General features: G+C 57.9%; 1 protein-coding gene across 1 annotated transcript in view; it reads left to right on the forward strand.

The window, feature by feature from the left end:
• VAC14 (VAC14 component of PIKFYVE complex) overlaps positions 1-14,367 on the forward strand; it is a 124,883-nt gene that overhangs the window by 98,506 nt on the left and 12,010 nt on the right. The window lies entirely within an intron of this gene.

The raw sequence follows: 14,367 nt of genomic DNA on the forward strand, positions 1-14,367 counted from the left end.
AGAGTGGGGAGCCCAGCAGGCAGGTGGTCTGGTGTGATGGGGGCACTCAGAGGAGCAGACATCTGAATCTGACTTACAGTGGTGTGGCCTCTGGGGAGGATGCCTCACTAAGATTTCATCATCTGTGTCTCCTCAAGCCTGCCTTGTTCCACATCCATTCCCCTGGCCATTCTTGACTAGGCTCTGCCCTACCCCCAGGAAGGATGTCTGGAAAGGCAGCCCAAAACTCTTTGTACTTTAATTGGAAAAAGGTGAGAGCCTGAGGCAAGCGTGATTGAAACAGCACCCAGAAGGGCAGTGTTCAGGGCAGAGCTGTGGCCAGTGTTTCAATCCCAACTTCACTGTATGCTGGTGGCTGCAGTGCGCCCATCATAGCCACGCCATTTGTGCACGGTACCTTTTTTGCTCTAAGTGGAGACAGGGGCTTCGTCTCCATTGATAAGACTTTCCTCATCTGCTGGCGATTCTATTTTAGGAGAAAGCCTCCCCCTGTAGTAGGCACTCCTGCCTCAAAGTGGAGCCAGGCCTTTTTTTTTCAATGCTCGTATTATGCTAATCACTCCTTGCAAGCAGGCAGACTTTGTAGGAGGTTTGCCTGGTTTTAGATGAAACATACGCCTTTGAAGCAAAGAGCCACCGTGGCTAAAAATACCATTTCCCGGCTGTTGATCCTCTCATTTGTAAAATGCATGTTTCCATTGTTAAACCTGCAGCAGCCCCTCTCGAGAGGAAAGCTCCACTATCATGGCCAGGCCGGAGCACGCAAGCCCTGGGGGAAGTAGCACCTTCCCCAGCCCTGCCCTCGGGTTCCACCTCGGGTTCCACCTCGGAGCCTCCCCGATAGGGAGTCCAAGAGAAGCACACAGAGGAGTCTGAATACTGTATTTTCCGTTCAGAAATATTAAACCATATAAAATAAAACCTGAAATAATGCAGAATGGTATAGTGGGAAATGGGTAAGACCCCTGACTGCCCGCTCCCCGACAAGTAGCTTCTGGGGTCAGCTTGGTGTGTTTCCTTCTGCTGCCCTTTCCGTGCATTTTCAGCATGAGGCTCAGTCTGGTGCTGGTTTGGCTGCAGTGGGTTCTGGACTCGGGGAGCTCTGCCCAGGTCCACCCCCTTCACGGTCTTTGCACAGAACACATCTCCCTCTGGATCCTGTGCACTCCCAGTCAGAGCCCAGTGGGTCAGGGTCACTGACCCTCCCCACAGAGGCTTCCATATCCCGGTGTTAAATCTGTCCACCCAGCAGGGCACAGTGGCTCACACCTGTAATCCCAGCACTGTGGGAGACCAAGGAGGGCGGATCACGAGGTCAGTAGTTCGAGACCAGCCTGGCCAACATGTGAAACCTTGTCTCTACTAAAGATACAAAAAATTAGCCGAGTATGGTGGCAGATGTCTGTAATCCCAGCTACTCAGGAGGCTGAGGCAGGAGAATCGCTTGAACTAGGGAGGTGGAGGTTGCAGTGAGCTGAGATCACAACATTGTACTCCAGGCTGGGAGACGGGGAGACTCCATCCCAAAAAAAAAAAATCTGTCCACTCGCCTTTCTCTGTGTGTGGTTACCTGGCGTCTTTGCTCAGAGGGGCAGTGGCGTGATCCTGGCGGGGAGTGGAGGGAGGAGGCCTCTCACCCACCAGCTCAAGTTCTGATGTAGGGAGCTGGCCTGTCACCCAGAGCTGGGACTAAGACACGTCCCCTGGGGTGACTTCCAAGGACGCCTCATGTCTGGAGTCCTCTTATTTCTCACGCATTTAATCCAGGGAGATTTCCTGGGCTGGCAGGGAACATGTGGATGAAAAGCCTATTTCATGCGTCTTAAAATTCCCTGAAAATGGCTGATCACAAAAGGAACTTTTTCAGCCTCCTGGCAGGGGGCGGGGAAGGTACAAATAGGAGAACCCCTCCCTTTCCATTTGGCAGAGAATGACTGAAGGAGTCTCCTCCCCACCACACTTCGGCCCACCACCGCGGCCTTGGCCCCGCCATCCCCCCAGCCCTTTGAGACTCTGATCTTTTTACCAGTGTCTCAGAGGCTGCAGTGAGGGTGCTTGATATTTGCTCTTTGTCACCAGTGGTGGGTATGCGTGTTTAACTTCTCATCCTGTTTTCTGACACTTACCTCAGTGCTCTTAGTGCTGTTTAAGTGGGCACTTACAAAGCCTACAGAAAGCCCTCTCAGTTCACAAAATTTCACAAAACCCCCAGACTGAAAATGTGGAGACAAGAAAGGCGCTCGTGGCTGTAGCTCCTGATCGGAGCCAGGAAGGCAGGAAGCACGCGGGCCCAGGGCAGCAGCTGTGAGCTGTGCTTCCTCTCGGGGTACTGGGGCTACGTAGGTGGGCCCAGCCACATGGTTGCCAGGAGGCCAGGAAGAGTCCAAGCATGGGTCTTGCCCAAGAGCTGACCTCTTTGTCTTTCTGTTTGAACAGACAAGGTCAGGGCTGTGCACAGCAGGCTCAGGACCGTGAAGGTAGAGACCAGCAGGGAAACAGTGACACACCAAGCAGAAACTTAAACCAAGACCCAGGCTTTGTGCAGGTGGGGGTGAGGCCTCAAGAAGGCAAGCGGCAGGGCCTCCAAGCTCCAAGGCCAAGCCAGGCTGCACTGCCACCCATCCTCTGAGACTGCTGCCAAAATCTCCCCTTCCCTCAGGAGGGCATCACCCTGCCTGAAGCGACCAGCCCTGGTGAGGCAGTTGCAGGCAGCAGGTTTCTGGCCACCCAGGAAGCTTGTTGAGAGTGTAGATCCTGGGCCTCCTGGAGGTGAGGGCTCATGTGGTCCAGGCCTACAGCCAGGTTCTGGGGCCCCTCAGTTAGGACATTCCTGGCTTGAGGGACCCTCCCTGTTCGGGAGGGTAAATGCGCAGCCTTCTGGGTAGATGAGGACACTGATGGGACAGGGGCTGGTGGCTCCCCGCCGAGGAGTGTGGAGCTGGTACCATGCACATGGTGCCCAAGGCAGAGCACTGGAGGTGCCACCAGAAAGCAAAATGGCAGCCCCTGGCTGGAACTCCTTCAGAGTTCAGGGGGTCCTCTGAAGGAAAGTCGCCACGGGAACACGAGATACTAGTAATTCGCTGTAATCACCCAGGGCCCATGACCAGGAGGACAACCTGTTTGGTTAAACACTTTGGGGGAGGGAAGCATTCCCCACACGGGGCTGTGGCCACACAGACACTGGGGCTGCTGGACCCACGTCGGGCACGTGGCTTTAAGACCAGAGGGGCCGAGTGTGGGCCCGACCGAGGCCTCAGTGTCTGGGTCCAGCACCGACAAGGCGGAAGGGGGTGCTCACCATCTGTAAACCGCGGGAATATGCCGCAGCGGGGTGCTCCTTGGCCTGGAACAAAGGGACTAGTTTGGGAATTACCACCTGAAGTAAAGGAAAACGAACAGTTTGGTGATGGGAAGACGGGCAAGGGATGTCCCCAGACATTGTTGGGGCCGGAGTAGCTCTGGCGGCCTCACTTGGGTCCCAGCGCCGCTGTCGCTCACCCGCCTCGTTCCTCACACGGCTCCCCACAGTTTGCAGGGGAAAATGGCAGAGGTGCGGAGGTGCTTTTACCCCTCCCAATACAGACTCCAGATCTCAGAGGACCCTGCTTGAGCTCACGTGCTATGGGGTGAAGGCGTGTCTCTGCCCTGGGCACACAAGCTGCAGGGAATGGGTGGGAAGGGGAGCCAGGCCAGGGAAGGGAGGTCTGTGTCCCTGGCAGATGCCACAGAGCGTGGGAACATGTTCATGGGAATGTGAATGCCAGGTCAGGGACCCAAGTTCTGGCCCCTCTGTGGCCCTGGCTATGTGGCCTGGGACCAGTTTTTTGGCTTCAGTTTCTTCCTGTCCCATGCGGGTGGCAGGGGCGTAGAAGGGCAGGCAGGGCCAGGAAGCAGCGTGCCAGGCGGTGGCGGCCTGCACGGGGGCAGCTGAGAGCATCCCCAGGAGGAAGTCCTGCTTAGAGGGGTGGAGCCCAGAGGACTTGAAAGGGAGAGAAAGGTCACATCTGCAGTTCTCCAGCAGAGCCCAGGAGGCCCCAGGGCAGATAGGGTTCAGGGATGCCATTCCCTGGCAGCATCAGCCAGTTCAGAGCACCAGCCCTGGCCACGTCTCCCTGGGCACCAGGAGTCTTTATATTAAAATCACCCCAGCCTGGACCTCAGGCAGCAGCTGGCCTGGCTCCCACACTCAGGTCTGCTGCTCCTAACTGGTTTCTGGGAACTGCTATTGCAGTCAGCCCCATGGATTTTCTCCCCCAGGTCTGAGTTTGGGTCCAGGCTGCAGTTGCAAGGCCCTGCTTTCCTCCCATACCCTTGGAGACAAACCGTTTCCCCCGGAGGGCAGAACTGAGGATGGACCACAGGCCATCACCATCCCAGCCAGGTGTGGTCAGTGCCGTCCACCCACAGAGGGGGCTGCAGCGGGAGAGTGGGGTGGAAGGAGCTGGCTGCAGATACACTGCCCTGGAGCCACAGGAAGCTTCTGGAGAAACTCCCTCCAGTCCACCAGAAGGCCCCGGTGATCTCTGCAGCTCAGGTGGTTCAGACTGTCTTCCCAGAAAAGTATGACTAAGGCTCTGTGCCGTCTGGGCCCTGGAGCTTGTTGGGGGACAAGGGGGCGTGTGGGCAGCAATGATCACTTGGGTGCCGGGGTCAGGCTGACCCGACGGGACTTTGGGAAGGCCTCTGAAATCACCCATGGCCCATGTTGGGGAGTTGAATGTACACGACGTTCCTAATGTACTGTTATTTGTGGCCAGGATTAGGAAGGAAATGGTGATTCCGGCTTGGAGTAAATCCATGTGGCAGAAGGCAGGAGTCTAGCAGGGACCAAGGGCTTGGGCCCTTCTCAGCGCTTCTTGGAGTTGTCAGGGAGACAACAGGATTTCCTTTAGTGACCAGTCCCTTTGTTGTTGTTTGCACTGAGGATTCAACATGCAGAAGGTCCCCGCTACTGTGCCAAGGCTCCAGGCAGGGGCCAGACCGGCCACGCTCCTGCCCCCTGCTCCCCGCACCCCGCCGTCTCCTCACCCTGGCCTTGTCCTCCTCACACTGCCTTTTGCTCCAGCGCGGAGACACTATCTCAGCAGAGTCCCCATCAGTCCTCCCTGCCATCTCGGCTTCAGAGCCTCCAGCACAGGGTGACAAGCTCCGCCATCTGACCTGCATCCAGCCATATTCTGGGGTGTCTCTATATGGGATAGAAGGCGCAGCCTCTTTTCTGGGACACAAACCCAGACCTCACTGGGAGTCATACACCTACTGATTCCCCTCACAAGGGCTCCTTGAAGATTGTGAAATGCTTCTGCCAGAGCCAGACACCCCCCAAGAACCCTGATAACACAGTCCAACACTTGCCGGTCTCCCAGACCCCTCGGCCTGCAGTTCCACCTGCATGCCCAGCCCCATGGCCAAAGTAACCCAGGCCACCTTGTCCCTTCCTGGCCATTAATTTTCTATCCTACAAGCATTCATCTCCCCCGTTGCCTGTAGGGTCCCAGCCCTAGGCCTTGTGGTCTAAGTGGAAAAGGAACCAAGGTTCAGGGAAGGCGGAGGGGCCAAGCACCACTTTAGGAAGGAAATTGGTGGGAACTAGCAGCAGCTGAGGCAGGAGACAGGTGAGGACTGCCCTGGGAAAAGGCAGGGAGCTTTGAGTACCTGTGAATGGACACAGGCCAAGGTGGGCGCGGTGGCTCACCCCTGTAATCCCAGCACTTTTTTGGAAGGCTGAAGTGGCGGATCACCTGAGGTCTGGAGTTCAAGAGCAGCCTGGCCAACATAGCGAAATCCCGTCTTCACTAAAAATACAAAAATTAGCCAGGTGTGGTGGTGTGTGCCCGTAATCCCAGCTACTCAGAAGGCTGAGGCAGGAGAATCACTAGAACCAGGGAGGCGGAGGTTGCAGGGAGCCAATCAAATTGCAGTGGACAACAGAGCAAGGCTCTGTCTAAAAAAGAAAAAAGACCTAGGCAGAAGATGACTTCCATCCTAAGGAGAAGGCAGGGCCCCTCCCGTGGCAGCAAGAGCCATCTGACTCCACCCTGAGCAGTGCAGAAAGCGGGAGTCACCTCTCCGGCTCTGCCCTGCTCTCAACTCCATCCCTAGAGCAAGCCCCAAACCTAGGGTGAGGGACCTGCTCATCCTGGGGCACTGGGATCCCCCCTGCCTCCAAGAGACTATCTGGTTTTCTGTGGCAGCTTCCTTCCAGATGAGACCTTCTCTGGAGGTCTCTAGATGAGCCCAGCCCTGGTGTCTGGGACCCCCCCAGAGCCCGATGGCAGCTCCTCTTGCACAGAGGGACAGATATGGCTAAGAGGACTGAAGGCCTCTTCCTGTGACCCTCCTCCCTCCATCCCCTTTTCACCAGCTCCTAGCAAAACCCAGAAAAACAAGTCCTGCATCCTCCTCCTCCTCCCACCACCACTCCCCAAAAGAAACTTTAAAGTGTACCAGACACATCAACTGCCTTAAACACGATGAATTTTTAAGGCATGAGTTGGCAGGGTTACCATGGCTGCCTTTGCCCTGAGGGGCACACTGCCGAGGATTGATTTAAATAAATAAAACGGATTCACAATTTTCATACTTGGAAGCAGAGAGTTGGAAGGGAAGAGAGCAGAGGGGGAGGGGCAGGATATAGTGAGATTCTGGAGCATTCTGGACTCAAGAGGCCACTCCCTCCTCTCCCCATCCTAACATTATACTGACCCAAAAGCTGCTTTCTCTTTAAATTCCTAAAGGATCCCAGCTGTGGGGCAGGAAAGGCAGGGAGGAGGCCCTTTTCCGGTGGGAGCGGCCCCTGGCCTTCTCTGTAGTTTCTAGCCTTGATATTAGGTTGCACCTCAGATTTACTGGCCATGAGACTCCAGCTGTCTCCTAGGAAAGCACTGAAGGGGAGGGATGTGAGCACCAACCAACATCCAACATAGAAGAGAAACAAGGGGCGTCCGGGAGAGGTGGCTCACGCCTGTAATCCCAGCACTTTGGGAGGCTGAGGCACGTGGATCACTTGAGGTCAGGAGTTCAGGACCAGCCTGGCCAAAATGTCTCTACTAAAAATACAAAAATTAGCCTGGCATCGTGGCACATTCCTATAATCCCAGCTACCCAGGAGGCCGAGGCAAGAGAATCGCTTGAACCCGGGAGGCGGAGGTTGCAGTGAACCAAGATTGCACCATTGCACTCCAGCCTGGGTGGCAGAGTGAGACTCGTTCTCAAAAGGGAAAAGAAAAGAAAAACAAGGGCCCGTCTTTCTGTGCATGGTCAGTGAGCCACCAGCAGCCAGGGATGGAAATGAAGGAAGGAGGCCTGGCTGCAGGGAGAAGGGAGGGGCCTCTGAGCTAGGATGCCCTGCCCTTAGCAGGCACCTGAAGCCTGTTGCCCTCCTACCAGTTCGCCCAGCCCTAAGGCCGCTTGCAGAGAGACCAGTGGAGTCCACCTACCCCACACTCTCTTCAGAATCAGCATCCAGCCCAGCCTATGAGGGACCTTGAGCCAGGACTACCTGCTCAGTCACCCATGTGAGAACCCCATCCCTGTCCAGAGCTGCCAACAGCCTGCCAGGGAGCGTAGCGATCGCTGACCCCATGCCCCACGACACCCCCTGACCAAAGAGCTGGGCTTGCAGCCAGGGTCCCAGCTGGGCCAGTGGGGCTGGAGAACTGGACCCGCTGGATTGGGAGATGGGCGCCACTCGGGGGTCCTGGTGCACCCCAAGACTGGAGATGCAGAGGCATGAAGAACCCGGTGGCTAGTTGCAGGGCGCGGTTGGGCAGTAGGAGGAGCCCTTCCTGTATCTGTATCCAGTGAGGCCATTTGTGTGACCCAGCCTAACAGGAGGTACCGAGTAAAGTCACCTGTACTTCTGCCTCTTGGGGCCACCAACAAGGCTCCATTTGGAAGGACGTCCCATCAGTGGCTCGTGAAAGTGGACAAGGTGGAGCATAGGGAAAACTGAGGAGCTGGGGTACACCTACCCCACCTGGAATTTGCCAGCTGAGGCTTCTTCTGAGTCCTCTGTTCGTCATGGGGAGGGCAGTGTTGCGGGGCCAGTGAGGGCTGGAGTAGAGGCAGCAGCTGAGAGTGTGCTGATCGGGAGCGGGCGCCCCCAGCCTCCACACTCATTTCTCAACCTTGCCGTCTCTTTCTAGGGTTTGGATCCAGGGTGTCTCCCCACTGGGTCAGCTGTTCTCCACGCTGCTGGTAGCTTATTGTTTGGGACAGTCAGGAATGTCAGGGGCCCTGGGAGGGGATGGTCACTTCAGTCTCCACTTCCCCATAAACTCTCTTGAGTTCATCTGTTGCCCCGTCGACATCTCTGCCCATGAGCCCCAGGTTGGCTCACCAGAGGGGCAGGCTGCATCCACCGAGGGCCCTGGAGGCCAGTGCTGGCAGGCCAGCTGGCAGAGGGGCATTCCTGGGCCCTCAGCCTCTCCTCCTCCCCGGCTGAGCACTCACCCTAAACACCCCCACCACAGGTCAGATGCATCATCTGCTGCTGCCTTAGTCACCCTCTTAAAGAGGCCAGACCCAAGGAAGGAGGGGTGGGGAGCGCAGAGCCTGCACCCAGTGAGTGCATGGGTTCACGTCCCCAGCACATGGCTCCCCGTCCCAAGAATCACCAGGCAGGTGGGGGCGGTGGGAGCAGCAGTGTACCCCTACTTAGTGACCAGAGCCAGAGGAGAGTCCCCAAAGGGAGCCAGCACAAGTATCCTGAGCAAACAGCCGAGGGACCTGGGAAGGATCAGCCTACAGTGAGGATGGGAAGGTGTTTCTGGCCTTGGTCACTTTGCTGGTCCTGTTTTCAGAGGGTGCAGGGACATGAGGTCATGGGAAGTCTCTTGTCTTCCCTGAAGGCACATGGTGGAGTCCAGCTTCCCCATGGCAGCGCACAGCAGGGTGCCAGAATGCCCACTCCCCACAAGGAGACCCGAGCTCCATCCTCTGCCCTCCTGGGCCTCACCCACAGCACAGGTCCCTGCTCCTACAGACACCTGGTGAAGGAGCCATTCCCCAGCTCCTCCCGAGCAGGCCCCGGCTGTCCCCAGCTTCTAATGGGCCAGGCCCTGCCCTCCCCAGACTCCCATGAGTCTGTCCTGAGAGGAACTGCTCCCTCTCTCCCACTGTGAGCTGGGCCTCCTCATTCCCTGCTCCAGGCCTGCAGGAACTAACCAGGGCAGGAGAGGCTCTGGCCACAGCCAGCTGCGCCCTCAGAGAGTGGTGTTTGCACAGCAGCTCTTCTACTCTGCACACGGCCTGGGTGTTGTGGGGTGAAGCCCCTAGGAAGTCTTGCCCTCCACGGCAAGGCCTGGCTTTGCCCAAATCGGTGACCTATCTTATCCCTGGAGGAGATGCAGCGTGTGGCCCCTTCTCCCAACCCAGGACAGGACAAAGAAGACAGTGCCAGGCTCCTGGCTCCCATCCAGCCTGTCCGTGCCTTTCTCCCACCACCCCTTCTGCTACTATGAGGCAGGGCTCCTGCCAGCCTAGACCACATGACCTTAGAGTGCGACTGGCCAGTCTAGAGTCACCCAGACACCTGCGGCACCTACAAAGCCAGCTGGCACCTTACTACTCCTGCTGCCCATCCTGGCCCAGATTTCACCTGATGTCAGGTGGTGGTTTGGGAGAGCATCTCCCACTGAGGCCTGCAGCTGTCCAGGGCTGGCGCCTGGTGTGTGCCGATGCTTGCCAGTATTAGTGATGGGAGGGACAGTGACTCGAAGGCTCACACTAGCCTGGCAGGTGTGGTGCAGTCACCTCCAGGCAGACACTGCTCCAGAGCAGTGGAGAGGCTGCTAGGGGACGCAGAGCCACGTCTCTCCTTCCCAGGTCCCAGCATGAGCCTTGGCCTTGGAGTCTGCCCCAAAAAGAATCTCCAGGGGCAAGGCTGTGTGGACTCAGTTCTTAAGGAAAAGTGACCACCCCCTCTGCTGGGCTCCAGGAAATTCTGAGCAGGCTGAGGGCAGGTTGCTCCTCTGAGAGCTCCTTGTATGTTTCAGAGAAACCAAAGAGAAGCTGGTCCTGCCCCCAGCAGACCTGGAAGGGGCAGCTGTCCAGGCAGCAGCCAGCAGCCCAAGATGGAGAGGCAGAGCCGCATCCACGGGGCCTCTGGGCTGTGTGTGAAGGGCACAGCCAGCAGCACAGCCCCTGCTGGACCCAAAGCTCCATCGCCACTGAGGGAGGAGCTTTGCCTAAATACCACGTGTCCCTGCCTTCCGGCCACTTCCCCCTGCCTGTGCCTGAGTCACAGGCCCCCTTACTGACTCAACCACTCCCCTGTGGACCCCTGCCCTCCTCCAGCCCCACGGTGGGCCTCCAGGGTGGTACAGAAGGTCCCCTGTGCCCTCTCAGACCCTGTTCAGGTTCCCTCCCACCCTAGCTCTCTGCCTGGTTCCCAAGCATATTCCAGGCCATTGTCTCATAACGAACAGCGTTTTCATGCGGGTGTTGGAAAATATGGGCACATGTTTAATGCTTGCAAGCTGTGCTCCACTGTTGATGCTGTGCTTGGGAGCCAGGCAGGCAGCTCAAGCTGGGCTGGGGCTCAGCAGAGAAGTGATGACGCAGCAACCCTGCGAGGCAGCCATCTGCCAGGCCTCCACCAGGCAGGGACAGCCCCGGTGCCCACTCACAACAGGCACTGGGGAAGCAGAGTGGTGAGGAAGAACGCAGGTTCTGGAAGTCGATTCTTCTAGGTCTGAATCCTGTTCTTCCTCCTTTGGTGAGGTGGGTCCTCTCTGAACCTCAGATTCCTCTTCTCTGCAATGGGAGTGATAACCCTGCCCAAGTTGTGTAAGGACTCGGCCTGACACTGCGGGTGGAGCTCAGAGCCCAGTGCCAGGCCTGTGGCAACTCTGAGGCTGCCTGTGCAGATCCCGGCGTGGACTGGGGACTGTAGTGGAGAATCGTTTCTCCCTTTCGAGCTTCCTGACTCGAGGGCCCACTTGTCACACCCTCTGCCCTGAGCCTGGCCTCTAGTAAGGACCCCATGAGCTGGCCAACGCTTCTGCTGTTGATACTGTCTTCTTGCAGCTTTGCGACCCAGCGATCTGGGTTTTCCTACTCCGCAGACCTAGGGTAATCTAGCGTGGAGACAGGATGCAGCCCCCACCTCCTTCCCAGCAGCAGGATGGGAGTCAGCCTCTCCAAGCTCCGCCTCCTGGGGCAGGGGTGGCTGAGCCAGCAGCTGGAGCATGTCAGGGCCTCAGTGCTGCTCTCTGTGGTGCCCCACCTCTGCCCTCCCTTCCCCTCTTGTGGTGTTTTAATTAGAGACGCTCAGAGGGAGACACCTCGTGAGGAGGCTTATGCTCCGGAGTCTCCTGGGATGAGTTGCTTCCCAGGGCTCTTTGGCCAGCAAGAGAGTGCAAGAGGGAGGTCTGGGCAGGGCAGGCCAGCCAGGCCAGGGCTTGGCCTGTTGAGTGACAAGGGCAAAAATGTAACGTCAGGCAGCTGCTTTCCACACACCAGTGTTTGCATGGCATGAAGAGACCTGCCTGGGCATGAGCGGAGAGGATGTGCTGGGGTGGGGGTGGGGTTAGGACACCTACCGTTCTGTCCAGGAGACCCTGGGTCCTTGAAGATGCGTGCCCTGAAAGAACTAGAACTTTCTCTTCGAAGGGGCTGGTAGGAGGGGTGTGAGTTCCTGACCGAGGCTTCACTGAGACCTGAGGTTGGACCTGAGGCTCCGAGGTCTGGAAGGACTCTGCCACATGCTGATGCTGGCTGAGCCACCGGGCCAGGGCAGAGCAGGTAGCCCCTCTAGGCCACGTGCGCTTGGCAAGGTCAGGAACCGAAAAACCCAAGAGGCTAGAACACCAGGAGTGGAGGAGGGACAGCAGGAGGGAAGCTGGAGAGGACCCAGCGAGAGGTGTGAGACCCCGTAGGCCGAGGTGAGGGGCTGGGTGTGTTTCAGATCCAGGAGGAAGCCATTAGCCAAGTCCCAGCAAGGAGGGAATGCTCTGGTCATCACATTTTAGGATTGTTCGGTTGGTGTATGGAGGGTGGACTGTGGGGGTGGGAGAAGCAGTATAAGGCAGATCCTGAGACGCAGAGAGATAGACCAGGCAGGAGAAGCTGACGGCCCCCCAAGGCATGGGGGTGGGTGTGGGGGGCAGGGTGGCCATGTAAGTTGTCCTCCCAGGGCAAGGCCCCGGTACCTGCCAGTGGACCCGACGGAGGGGCTAGGGGTCAGGATGACTGTGGTTTGGGCCTGAGCACCTGGTGGGCAGTGCCACCATTTACTGAGGTGAGGAGGGGGTGGCAGGTCTGTGGGGACACCAAGGTTTGGTTGTGGCCCCATCGAGGTTTGAAACGGCTGTTAGGCGGCCAGGCAGGGCCTTCTACTAGGCAAGCAGCTGTTCCATCTTGAGCCCAGTGGGGGCTCAGGGCCAGAGGGCACATTAGGGAGTCATTGATGGAGACCACAGACCTCCGAGAGGCGCAAACTAGAGAGAGAAGAGCGGACGGGCCACCCAGCGCTGGGGGAGAGGTGGGAGGAAAACCAGGAGAGGGCACTGTCACTGGTACCAAGAAAAGAGTTTCCAGAAAACTCCACCATCCCTGACCTTCTGTAATGGTCAGCATTCTCCGGCCTCTCTGAGACACCAGGAGGCCTGGGTGCCCGCCGCTCCTCGCCACCAGCCCCTTGTCCATCCGTCCCTCCGCACCCACCTCAGCCTCCCCTCACGTGGGTGCCACCCTGCCCTCCGCTGTGGTGGGTCCTGCCTGCCAGCCTGCATCCCTGGAGAGTGCTGCCTGGAAGCAGCTCAGCTGTTGGCCCCTGTCATGGAGACGGCAGCAGCTGCCAGCAACAGGCACTTGCGACCATTTGTCAGAACGCCCCCCTTCCTCCCGTGCCTGCCCTTCTGGAACATTTCTGTCCCACAGCCGTGGAGACAGGGCTCATGGAGGGGTCAGGAAGCACTGTCTGGGCTCTACAGCCGGGCCACCACCTCCTCGCCTTCAGCTTGAGGCTGCCTGGCCGAACTTTCCATCTGCGGCCAGCAGCTCTCCTGAGGGGCTGTGGCCCCACAGTGGCGTCATGTGGCCAGCTAGCTGCCCTCTGAGAACTTCCTCTATTTCACAGATAGATATTGCCCCTAATTAAGGTGGAGAAATTGTGCAGAGACATTGAGGTCACACAGCTGGACACCAGGCTGAGGCCTTCACCTCCCACCTAACCCCAGGGAAGCCCTCGGCACGGCAGGGTCCTGGTGGCGTGTGTGGGGAGGTAAAGCAGCCCTCACTGGTGCGGCGGCCACCCCTGCCCTGCACCTCTTGTTTCCATTTCTCGTGGTTTCTTGCCCAGGCCTGCAGGCTCCAGCCAGGGTTAGGCTGGAACGGCCGGCCTACTGTTTGCGCTTCACGGTCTGGCGTCTTTGTTACCAAATACTCTGGGGTTGCTTTGGGGCTGGGGGTGGGGAGGAATCTTCTAGCTGGCCCCAGAGCCGTGGCTCCCGTTCAGAGGCGTTCAGGAGGCTAGGCCCAGGTCATGCAGAGCAGAGGATGAGTCCAGCGACCTGGGAGGAGGTGGATGTGTTTCTGGCCTGCCACTGAGAAGCGTGGCTCACGTCATTGAGCACCCAAGACCGCGCAGCCTCTGATGCCGTGTCAGACCTGTGGTGATGCTTCCCTGGAGATGGGACTCGGTGTCAGGCAGTGGAGCTCAGCCCCAGACAAGAGGTGGTGTGGGCAGGGGTGCCATCTGCCGCCAGCCCAGCAGTCAGGAAGCGCACTGCTACACACCACCATCCCACCAGCCACCCCGCCCAGCCCCACCCTGCCTGCACTCTGCTGTTGTAGGGAAGCTCCCGAATCCTTGGGACTCCAGCTGGGAAGCATTGCCCAGGTGCCCTTCCCCTGCCGGCCAGGCCTCCAAGGGCGCGTGGAGAAGCAGTGCAGCTTCCTCCAAGCCTGTCCTCACCACCCACTTGTCACTGTTGGTGTCGTCTGCGTAGGGATCATAGGGAAACCGCTTTTCTTCATTCTCTGGGTTTCTTGTTTTCTTTTTGTATAACATGGAGGTTCCTCTTCACAAAGTCCAGTTCTTAGCCCTGCATGACTCTTACTAGACAAGAGACAGGAAAGGGGTCATGGCCCGGGGCCAGCGAGCTAGGCTCTGGCGCTAAGTGACCATGCGACCTGGGTCAGGTCACTTTACCAGAGTTTCACCATATGTACAATGAAGAAAAAACTAAGGGTCCTAACACTGATCACACAAGAATCTGTGTTCTAGGCAGTGGGGTACAGCCCGCACAGCACAAATCCCTGACCTGGGGCACTTTCAGGAGGAGTGGGGGGAGCAGTAAACAGGTGACTGATGTGTGGAGAATTGGCCGGATGAAGATGCGCTCTAGCAAGAAAAGA

Source organism: Aotus nancymaae, unplaced genomic scaffold, assembly GCF_030222135.1.
Source record: "Aotus nancymaae isolate 86718 unplaced genomic scaffold, 86718_ANA_hifiasm-v0.15.2.pri h1tg000030l, whole genome shotgun sequence".
Taxonomy (NCBI): Eukaryota; Metazoa; Chordata; class Mammalia; order Primates; family Aotidae; genus Aotus; species Aotus nancymaae.